Source organism: Silene latifolia, chromosome Y (assembly GCF_048544455.1).
Source record: "Silene latifolia isolate original U9 population chromosome Y, ASM4854445v1, whole genome shotgun sequence".
In the NCBI taxonomy this organism is placed as follows: Eukaryota; Viridiplantae; Streptophyta; class Magnoliopsida; order Caryophyllales; family Caryophyllaceae; genus Silene; species Silene latifolia.
The window spans coordinates 148,556,587-148,569,532 of NC_133538.1; positions in this window are offsets into that span (position 1 = coordinate 148,556,587).

Genomic DNA, 12,946 nt, shown 5'->3' on the forward strand with positions numbered 1-12,946 from the left:
TGTAAGATTTAGAGAATACGAGGCCAATTAGGAAACTATTATAACTTACCTTATTCTAACTAGTATAGAAATTGCTATTACAATTATATTATTATTATTATTATTATTATTATTATTATTATTATTATTATTATTATTTTTATTATTATTATTATTATTATTATTATTATTATTATTATTATTATTATTATTATTATTATTATTATTATTATTATTATTATTATTATTACATATATTACTATTACCATAAGTAGGATTCTCTTATTTTATCTTTACTAATTTATTATCGCCATAACTTATTATTAGTATCAATATAATTATTATCTTTATATATTTATTATTTCCATATTATATTATAAATCCCCGATATAAATCCCGATCACACTCCTACCCTATTTATTAAATTTCGGCCCACTACTTAATGGCACGTGGTCCAATACTCGACTATTAGCTAAGCCCAATTCCCAACTTGCTTTACTTAATTTATTATTCAACCAACGTTTTATTTGTAATTATTATTAGAAATGCTTTTAACTAATTATTAAATTTCATAAATTATTAATAACAAAATATGGGGTATTACAGTCTTCCCCCCTTAAAATGAACTTCGTCCACGAAGTTCGCCACAACTACTACCACAATACTACGCATCATTCAACATAATCAATTATAAAATAAACTAATTATTAAACTCACTTAATTATTATAAAATCGTATCATACTTATTAGAATGTATCACAAAACTAATTTCCAAAACATAAGAATGTATTGTAAGAATAAACTTAAAATATGAGGTATTACATTCTACCCCCCTAAAAATAAACTTCGTCCCGAAGTTTCGGAACTACTTTATTAAACTACTAACAATTAAAATACTTATATAAATGGTGAGAGTCTAATCACCTCACTAACTAGTTACCCTTCTCCCCATTTCCTTGACACAGATCGGGCCGTGCCAAAAGTCTTTCCACCGTTGCTCGATTGCCCCCATTGCCCTGTCTATTGTTGTAGCTCCTATGGGTACTCCATTGTCCCGGATACCTATTGCTCCCAACACTTGGTCCTGGAGTTCGATAGCCCCCTTGATTACCTCCTTTATTATCATTCCTGTGTGCACTCCTACACTCAAAAGCTCGGTGACCTAACTTGTTGCAATTGTAACATCTCCACCCAAAGGCCGCACTGCACGTCGACTCCAACTACTACCACCCAAGCTCACTCCACTCCCATAACTAGGTCCTCCAACAGAAAATTGTTTAGGTTGAGTATAGTTTTGCTTCTTACTACCCCCAGCTCCCTCACTTGGTGTCTCACACTTCCTCTTTTCCCCCTTCACCTTCTTCTCTTCCTGTAACATATCCGCAATCCTTTCTGCGTGCCCAGCTCTCTGATAAACATCCTCCATATTACTTGGCTGACCAGCTGCAAGCCTCTTCTTAATGGTTGTTGTCAACCCCTTCTCAAACCTTAATGCTAACATCTCCTCACTGAAGTTCAAATCAGACACATATTCCGCTAACTCCATGAACCTATTGTGATAACTCTCATCGTCATCTCTTCAGTCATTTTGAAAGAATCAAACTCAGCTCTCATCTTACTCCTAATATGTTCTGGTACAAACACAGCCCTCATAGTCTCCTTAAAACCTTTCCAAGTGATAAAAGGTTCATCACTCTCCCTCCAAGCTTCCCTTAAAACTTCCTTACTACGATTCCACCACAAACCCGCTTTTCCTCTCAAATAGTAAGCAGCTTGATCTACTTGCAACTCCGCAGGACATCCTAGCAACTCAAAAAGGTTATCAAATTCCCTATGCCAATCCCCAAGTAAAGATGGTTCTCCTAAGCCGTCATATTTTGTCGGGTTGTGCCTTGCAATGCTAGCACTCATCTTTGCCGGATCCTGAACTGACCCCTTAGCCTTCAATGCCGCAGTTAGAGCCTCATTCATAGCTATCAAACGGTCAATCTCCTCTTGGGACATGGTATAGGGTGTAGGTGTAGATCTTTTTGGCGGCATGGTTCTATAAAAGGTAGAACAAGGCAACGTAAGTTTCTATCCGAGGTAAGATGGCTCAACATTTTAAACATTCTATACTTGCAAAGATAAGGTGTGGTCAATTCTACCCATTAGGTCCCCCGTATCCACTCATATCTCTCAACTAACATAGGTTAAGATTTGATAAAACATTTACACTAAATTTTTTTGTAAAACTTGTGTTTTCGGAAATTAAGGACAAGCTGTAACTTTCAAAATTCACCATTAATTAACCATTACATTCCATGTTGAGTTTTCATATTTTCCAGAGAATATAAAGAGTTTTTAAAGAATGAGAAAAAGAATCAAGTCCAAATCTTGAATAATCAATTTATAAAGATTTTTACAATTCAATGGGTCGAAACAAAAACTGATCAGCAAAAAGTTAAAATTTAGGTCAACTTGTAAAAATCACTATTAATTGTCAAAAATTCACCTTACAACGTGGCTTATCAATTTGAAAACATATTTGAGTCCTTTAAACATTGGAGTTGGAATTAGGTAAAAATATTAAGTACAAAGTAAATGAGAGATTTTACAAAATCGTTTGTCGAAAACTTAACTGTACAGGAATATTCCGACCACTGTCCACTAAAATATTTATTTCTCCCAACCCATAGAACTTTTAAACATGAGACCAACGGCATTGGTAAGCTAACTCACTGGGTTATCACTCATAAAAATATCAACCTTGTATGATAAACGGAGGTGAAATGGAAACTAAATCAAATAAGGGTAAAATTAGACGAAATAAAGTTCAGCTCTAGGTTCCTTTTTACTAGGTCAGAAGTCCTTATTAAAACCCTCCTACTTCTACATCAATACAATTTGGTCAATAAACTTTCATACACAATTATTATCTATTCTAAAGCATTAATATCACAAATTAAATCATTCAATAATATTCTAAATAGCATGGTTTCGGGCTTCACATAACCGCATATCGCTAGACATGATACTACTATAATCATCCAATCAAATAATCAATACAAATTCGACAATTACTTTCATGCTCATGATCATAACAATTCAATATCAAATCTTTATTTCATCCATCCCGTCCTCCTTAAAATCAAGGTTACGTCCCGTAACATTGGTTATCATCAATACACATCCAATCAATAAAACAATACACCTTCAAGTCAACAATGAATCCTAAGAAATATTCAATATTTATTTTAATTTTCCCCACTCTTAGTTATCTCTCGAGGTAACCGGTTCAAAACTGGAAGGGCCGGGGTTCGGAGTGAGGGTACCTTCTCATCCTAAGCCTAAAGGGGCACCTAACAGTTTCTACCCGGGTTCATTTTATTAGACACATCCTATATTCATTATTAGGTTCATTGGTTAGGCCTGAGGATCGTTTAGCTCTGATACCACTTTGTAACACCCCCATTTATTTAGGAGCCTTTAGCTAGACATTCCCAAATAAATAGGATTGTTACCATCTTGGTTGCCCGAGGTAGTGAATAACAAAGTCCAACTCACCAAAGTACTTTAAATAAAAACTTTAATGATTACATATGTTTTACAATTTTAATCAACTAAAACTTAATATAAAAATAAATACATCTCGAAATGAAATAAATGAAGTGATAAAACATTCTATGTGGTCTAGACTTCTAGGTAGGTTGTCCAAGTCCTCACGCATTCCCATAAGCTCCCAAGTCGCCTAATCTTTGGTACTGTCAAATCGCTTCCCATAAAACGGTTCACCGCAGTGTTCACGAATACACGGTCAACCGCGAGGTTGAGTAGGAATAAAACTAAACAACAAGAACATACAATTATCAATCCAATTCAATTCACTTTCATTGCACAACCCCCTGACAACGTGCCCATCCTTTTTCTTTACTTAGCACAACTCCCTTAACAACGTGCTCACATTTCTTTGGTACCCCTCCTTAACAACGCACCGCAAAATGTAATAGTACCCCTCCTCACAACGTACATATTACCATCACCCCGAGTGTACAAACTCTCCTCAACAACGTATAACCGATCCATGATGCTTTTTATAATAACCACATTCCAATCAACGATACAATCCAATTCACCTCATCAATATAACCGACACAAATCAACATAAGTCACCCTTCCAACCATTACGATATTATCAACCAACATATACAACATGAATCTCCTTTCCAACAATTACGATTATATCAACCAACACAATTCACATACGATCAATTCACTTTAACGTAAGTAATCCACCATACCAAACATAGATAATTAAAAGTTGAGTTGAGTAGGATTATCCCTACCTGGCAAGCAAGCACTCCAATTACGCAATCCAATAATTAAAGCGAACAAATCCGATTATAACTCTTCACAATTTCCGTCACCTAAATAATAATAACAATTACAACAATTATAATTACTAACTTATTTATCATTTATTTATCTATTTACTCCTTCTATTTAATTATTCAAATTAATTATTTATTATTAAAAGTTTATGATAATTAAAACCCGATTTAACTACTTAACCCGACTCACCCGAGCTAATTAAATAATTAAAACCCGTCACACTACAAATACATACCACCTTAACATGGTTTATAAACCATGGCCAACACCTCTCTTAAAACCCACCAAACCCGACACCACAAGCCACCACAGCCCCCACCCAACCTCGACACCCCTAGCCCGCAACCCCACGCACCCAACTCACCCTTAACCGCCAGCCTACACCACCACCAACAACCCACAAACCCACGCCCTATCTCACGACACCAACCGCAACACCCACCTGACACCCCATAAAACACGCCTCTAACCACCACCTAACGCCACCTTCACCGCCACCTACAACCACCAATCAACTCACCCATCCACCCTCGACAAAAGCCACCAAAAACCACCCCAACCCAGACCTCCTACAACCACCAAAAACCCCTCAAAAACCGCTTTGCCCAAACACGGGTTAATCCCCTGTTTTCGCCACCACCGCCACAAACCGCCACCTGCCACCATTCCGACACCACCAACTTGGCCGACCACCTTCCCCCGTCACAACCCCTCTATACCCAGGTCAAGGCAAGGTCAATTAGGGGCTTAATTACTCATTCTAATCACCCACAACCAAACCCGTAGAATCCCCGACCAGCCACCTTTAGCGCGCCCTAAAAACCACCCTACCACGGTCAATGACGGTCAACAATGGTCAGGTTATAAACTTGGCAGTCCAATGTCGCTATAGGTTCAATTCCCGAGTCCTATGGTGCTCTATATAAGTCATACTATCGATCTAAAGTTGCTTGCATGAAAAGAATATAAACCGCTTTAAGCCGAGTTAATTACCTCAAGTCGACCAATTGATTTTGTTAATTCTTCTTTCTTTCCGCCTCCTAAAGCTTCTTCTTTTTATTTGTAATTTATTTATCAGATTTAAGGTGGTATTTATAGTGTAAGATTTAGAGAATACGAGGCCAATTAGGAAACTATTATAACTTACCTTATTCTAACTAGTATAGAAATTGCTATTACAATTATATTATTATTATTATTATTATTATTATTATTATTATTATTATTATTATTATTATTATTATTATTATTATTATTATTATTATTATTATTATTATTATTATTATTATTATTATTATTATTATTATTATTATTATTATTACATATATTACTATTACCATAAGTAGGATTCTCTTATTTTATCTTTACTAATTTATTATCGCCATAACTTATTATTAGTATCAATATAATTATTATCTTTATATATTTATTATTTCCATATTATATTATAAATCCCCGATATAAATCCCGATCACACTCCTACCCTATTTATTAAATTTCGGCCCACTACTTAATGGCACGTGGTCCAATACTCGACTATTAGCTAAGCCCAATTCCCAACTTGCTTTACTTAATTTATTATTCAACCAACGTTTTATTTGTAATTATTATTAGAAATGCTTTTAACTAATTATTAAATTTCATAAATTATTAATAACAAAATACGGGGTATTACAGTCTTCCCCCCTTAAAATGAACTTCGTCCCGAAGTTCGCCCACAACTACTACCACAATACTACGCATCATTCAACATAATCAATTATAAAATAAACTAATTATTAAACTCACTTAATTATTATAAAATCGTATCATACTTATTAGAATGTATCACAAAACTAATTTCCAAAACATAAGAATGTATTGTAAGAATAAATTTAAAATATGAGGTATTACATTCTACCCCCCTAAAAATAAACTTCGTCCAAGTTTTGAACTACTTTATTAAACTACTAACAATTAAAATACTTATATAAATGGTGAGAGTCTAATCACCTCACTAACTAGTTACCCTTCTCCCCATTTCCTTGCAGATCGGGCCGTGCCAAAAGTCTTTCCACCGTTGCTCGATTGCCCCCATTGCCCTGTGTATTGTTGTAGCTCCTATGGGTACTCCATTGTCCCGGATACCTATTGCTCCCAACACTTGGTCCCGGAGTTCCATAGCCCCCTTGATTACCTCCTTTATTATCATTCCTGTGTGCACTCCTACACTCAAAAGCTCGGTGACCTAACTTGTTGCAATTGTAACATCTCCACCCAAAGGTCGCACTGAACGTCGACTCCAACTACTACCACCCAAGCTCACTCCACTCCCATAACTAGGTCCTCCAATGTAAAATTGTTTAGGTTGAGTATAGTTTTGCTTCTTACTACCCCCAGCTCCCTCACTTGGTGTCTCACACTTCCTCTTTTCCCCCTTCACCTTCTTCTCTTCCTGTAACATATCCGCAATCCTTTCTGCGTGCCCACTCTCTCCGATAAACATCCTCCATATTACTTGGTGACCAGTGCAAGCCTCTTCTTAATGGTTGTTGTCAACCCCTTCTCAAACCTTAATGCTAACATCTCCTCACCTTGAAGTTCAAATCGGACACATATTCCGCTAACTCCATAAACCTATTGTGATAACTCTCTCTCTGTCATCTCTTGAGTCATTTTGAAAGAATCAAACTCGGCTCTCATCTTACTCCTAATATGTTCTGGTACAAACACAGCCCTCATAGTCTCCTTAAAACCTTTCCAAGTGATAAAAGGTTCATCACTCTCCCTCCAAGCTTCCCTTAAAACTTCCTTACTACGATTCCACCACAAACCCGCTTTTCCTCTCAAATAGTAAGCAGCTTGATCTACTTGCAACTCTGCAGGACATCCTAGCAACTCAAAAAGGTTATCAAATTCCCTATGCCAATCCCCAAGTAAAGATGGTTCTCCTAAGCCGTCATATTTTGTCGGGTTGTGCCTTGCAATGCTAGCACTCATCTTTGCCGGATCCTGAACTGACCCCTTAGCCTTCAATGCCGCAGTTAGAGCCTCATTCATAGCTATCAAACGGTCAATCTCCTCTTGGGACATGGTATAGGGTGTAGGTGTAGATCTTTTTGGCGGCATGGTTCTATAAAAGGTAGAACAAGGCAACGTAAGTTTCTATCCGAGGTAAGATGGCTCAACATTTTAAACATTCTATACTTGCAAAGATAAGGTGTGGTCAATTCTACCCATTAGGTCCCTCGTATCCACTCATATCTCTCAACTAACATAGGTTAAGATTTGATAAAACATTTACACTAAATTTTTTTGTAAAACTTGTGTTTTCGGAAATTAAGGACAAGTCTGAACTTTCAAAATTCACCATTAATTAACCATTACATTCCATGTTGAGTTTTCATATTTTCCAGAGAATATAAAGAGTTTTTAAAGAATGAGAAAAAGAATCAAGTCCAAATCTTGAATAATCAATTTATAAAGATTTTTACAATTCAATGGGTCGAAACAAAAACTGATCAGCAAAAAGTTAAAATTTAGGTCAACTTGTAAAAATCACTATTAATTGTCAAAAATTCACCTTACAACGTGGCTTATCAATTTGAAAACATATTTGAGTCCTTTAAACATTGGAGTTGGAATTAGGTAAAAATCTTAAGTATAAAGTAAATGAGAGATTTTACAAAATCGTTTGTCGAAAACTTAACTGTACAGGAATATTCCGACCACTGTCCACTAAAATATTTATTTCTCCCAACCCATAGAACTTTTGAAACATGAGACCAACGGCATTGGTAAGCTAACTCACTGGGTTATCACTCATAAAAATATCAACCTTGTATGATAAACGGAGGTGAAATGGAAACTAAATCAAATAAGGGTAAAATTAGACGAAATAAAGTTCAGCTCTAGGTTCCTTTTTACTAGGTCAGAAGTCCTTATTAAAACCCTCCTACTTCTACATCAATACAATTTGGTCAATAAACTTTCATACACAATTATTATCTATTCTAAAGCATTAATATCACAAATTAAATCATTCAATAATATTCTAAATAGCATGGTTTCGGGCTTCACATAACCGCATATCGCTAGACATGATACTACTATAATCATCCAATCAAATAATCAATACAAATTCGACAATTACTTTCATGCTCATGATCATAACAATTCAATATCAAATCTTTATTTCATCCATCCCGTCCTCCTTAAAATCAAGGTTACGTCCCGTAACATTGGTTATCATCAATACACATCCAATCAATAAAACAATACACCTTCAAGTCAACAATGAATCCTAAGAAATATTCAATATTTATTTTAATTTTCCCCACTCTTAGTTATCTCTCGAGGTAACCGGTTCAAAACTGGAAGGGCCGGGGTTCGGAGTGAGGGTACCTTCTCATCCTAAGCCTAAAGGGGCACCTAACAGTTTCTACCCGGGTTCATTTTATTAGACACATCCTATATTCATTATTAGGTTCATTGGTTAGGCCTGAGGATCGTTTAGCTCTGATACCACTTTGTAACACCCCCATTTATTTAGGAGCCTTTAGCTAGACATTCCCAAATAAATAGGACTGTTACCATCTCGGTAGCCCGAGGTAGTAGATAACAAAGTCCAACTCACCAAAGTACTTTAAATAAAAACTTTAATGATTACATATGTTTTACAATTTTAATCAACTAAAACTTAATATAAAAATAAATACATCTCGCAGCGGAAATAAATGAAGTGATAAAACATTCTATGTGGTCTAGACTTCTAGGTAGGTTGTCCAAGTCCTCACGCATTCCCATAAGCTCCCAAGTCAGCTAATCTTTGGCACCACAAATCGCTCCCCATAAAACGGTTCACCGCAGTGTTCACGAATACACACGATCAACCGCGAGGTTGAGTAGGAATAAAACTAAACAACAAGAACATACAATTATCAATCCAATTCAATTCACTTTCATTGCACAACCCCCGACAACGTGCCCATCCTTTTTCTTTACTTAGCACAACTCCCTTAACAACGTGCTCACATTTCTTTGGTACCCCTCCTTAACAACGCATCGCAAAATGTAATAGTACCCCTCCTCACAACGTACATATTACCATCACCCCAGTTTACAAACTCCCTCAACAACGTACAACTGACTGTCGCACAGCTTTTTATAATAACCACATTCCAATCAACGATACAATCCAATTCACCTCATCAATATAACCGACACAAATCAACATAAGTCACCCTTCCAACCATTACGATATTATCAACCAACATATACAACATGAATCTCCTTTCCAACAATTACGATTATATCAACCAACACAATTCACATACGATCAATTCACTTTAACGTAAGTAATCCACCATACCAAACATAGATAATTAAAAGTTGAGTTGAGTAGGATTATCCCTACCTGGCAAGCAAGCACTCCAATTACGCAATCCAATAATTAAAGCGAACAAATCCGATTATAACTCTTCACAATTTCCGTCACCTAAATAATAATAACAATTACAACAATTATAATTACTAACTTATTTATCATTTATTTATCTATTTACTCCTTCTATTTAATTATTCAAATTAATTATTTATTATTAAAAGTTTATGATAATTAAAACCCGATTTAACTACTTAACCCGACTCACCCGAGCTAATTAAATAATTAAAACCCGTCACACTACAAATACATACCACCTTAACATGGTTTATAAACCATGGCCAACACCTCTCTTAAAACCCACCAAACCCGACACCACAAGCCACCACAGCCACCACCCAACCTCGACACCCCTAGCCTGCAACCCCACGCACCCAAATCACCCTTAACCGCCAGCTACACCACCACCAACAACCCACAAACCCACGCCCTATCTCACGACACCAACCGCAACACCCACCTGACACCCCATAAAATACGCCTCTAACCACCACCTAACGCCACCTTCACCGCCACCTACAACCACCAATCAACTCACCCATCCACCCTCGACAAAAGCCACCAAAAACCACCCCAACCCAGACCTCCTACAACCACCAAAAATCCCCTCAAAAACCGCCTGCCCAAACACGGGTTAATCCCCTGTTTTCGCCACCACCGCCACAAACCGCCACCTGCCACCATTCCGACACCACCAACTTGGCCGACCACCTTCCCCCGTCACAACCCCTCTATACCCAGGTCAAGGCAAGGTCAATTAGGGGTTTAATTACTCATTCTAATCACCCACAACCAAACCCGTAAATCCCCCGACCACCACCTTTAGCGCCCTAAAAACCACCCTACCACGGTCAATGACGGTCAACAATGGTCAGGTTATAAACTTGGCAGTCCAATGTCGCTATAGGTTCAATTCCCGAGTCCTATGGTGCTCTATATAAGTCATACTATCGATCTAAAGTTGCTTGCATGAAAAGAATATAAACCGCTTTAAGCCGAGTTAATTACCTCAAGTCGACCTATTGATTTTGTTAATTCTTCTTTCTTTCCGCCTCCTAAAGCTTCTTCTTTTTATTTGTAATTTATTTATCAGATTTAAGGTGGTATTTATAGTGTAAGATTTAGAGAATACGAGGCCAATTAGGAAACTATTATGACTTACCTTATTCTAACTAGTATAGAAATTGCTATTACAATTATATTATTATTATTATTATTATTATTATTATTATTATTATTATTATTATTATTATTATTATTATTATTATTATTATTATTATTATTATTATTATTATTATTATTATTATTATTATTATTATTATTATTATTATTATTATTATTATTATTACATATATTACTATTACCATAAGTAGGATTCTCTTATTTTATCTTTACTAATTTATTATCGCCATAACTTATTATTAGTATCAATATAATTATTATCTTTATATATTTATTATTTCCATATTATATTATAAATCCCCGATATAAATCCCGATCACACTCCTACCCTATTTATTAAATTTCGGCCCACTACTTAATGGCACGTGGTCCAATACTCGACTATTAGCTAAGCCCAATTCCCAACTTGCTTTACTTAATTTATTATTCAACCAACGTTTTATTTGTAATTATTATAAGAAATGCTTTTAACTAATTATTAAATTTCATAAATTATTAATAACAAAATACGGGGTATTACATTGTATGTTGGCGAAGATTTGGCAATTGTGGCAATGTTTGATGTAGTTACGGCAATCGGCTTCCATGGTGGTCCAGTAGTAACCTAGCCGCATGATTTTCCGTGTAAGCATCATTGCACTCATGTGAGGGCCACATTCACCGTCGTGAAACTCTCCCATGACTTTTTTCGCTTTGTGATGGTCAATGCAAAGGAGGAGATTTCCTTGGGGTGTTCTTTTGTAGAGTTGATTTTGGTTTATCACGAATTGTGATGCAAGTAAATGGATGGCTCTTTGTCCTCTTTGATCAGAGTTGGGAGGAAATTCGTTTTTGGTTTTGTAATTGAGGATGGCTTGGTACCAAGGTTCATCATGGTTTTCCTCGTGGTCGATAATGGCACAAATGTGAGCTGGCTCGCTCCGTCTTTCGACATATAGGGGCATCGATGTCATGTCATCAGGTATGTTGATGAGCGCGGCAAGTTTTTTGCCAGGGCATCAGCAAATTGATTTTCCTCTCGCGGCAAGTGGAAGTAGTCGACTTGGTCGAAGAACTCAGCCTCTTGATTGATCTTTGCTCGGTAGGGAGCTAAGCTATCAGATCGGATTTTCCATGATCCGGATACCTGATTGATGATGAGTGAGGAATCGCCGTGGACCCTCAGTCTCTTGATGCCAAGTGTGATGGCTGCTTGTAGGCCGGTGAGACATGCTTCATATTCAGCGGCATTGTTGGTGACGGCGAAGTCTAGCTTGACCGAGATTGGAACTTGTTATCCCTCTGGTGATATTGGAAGGATTCCTACCCCGAAGCCTCTCAGATTAGATGCACCATCAAAGTATAGGTCCCATGCGTCGTAGTTGGCACAAAGGATGTCCTCGTCAGGAAGTGACCATGTGTCGGTCTTTGGATCCTCGTTGACGGGATTTTTCTGCTAGGAAATCAGCGACTGCTCTTCCCTTGATAACCTTGAGGGGTACGAACTTGAGATCAAATTCAGACAGCATGAGTGTCCATCTAGACAGCCTTCCATTTAGTACGGGTTTTTCGAAGATGTATTTAACCGGGTCCATCTTGGAGTAGATGTGGACCGTGTAGCTGAGCATGTAATGCCGCAGCTTCTTTGTTGACCATATTAGGGCAAGGCATGTCTTTTCCAGTTGGGTATACCTCGTCTCGTACTCAATGAACTTCTTGCTGATGTAGTAGATGGCTCGTTCCTCGTTGCCAACTGTTTGTGCTAGCATTGCTCCCATGGGTGTGTTGGTAACAGTCAGGTATAGGGATAGAGGAATCCCCGGTTGAGGTGGCATGAGGACATGAGGTTTGGATAGGATTTCCTTTATCCTGTCGAAGGCCTTTTGACAGTCGTCGTCCCAATAGGTGTGATCGGAGGCACGAAGCTTCTTGAATATCGGTTCACAGATCATAGTGAGCTTAGCAATGAACCGGCTGATGTATTGAACCTGACCGAGAAATCCCCGAATCTCT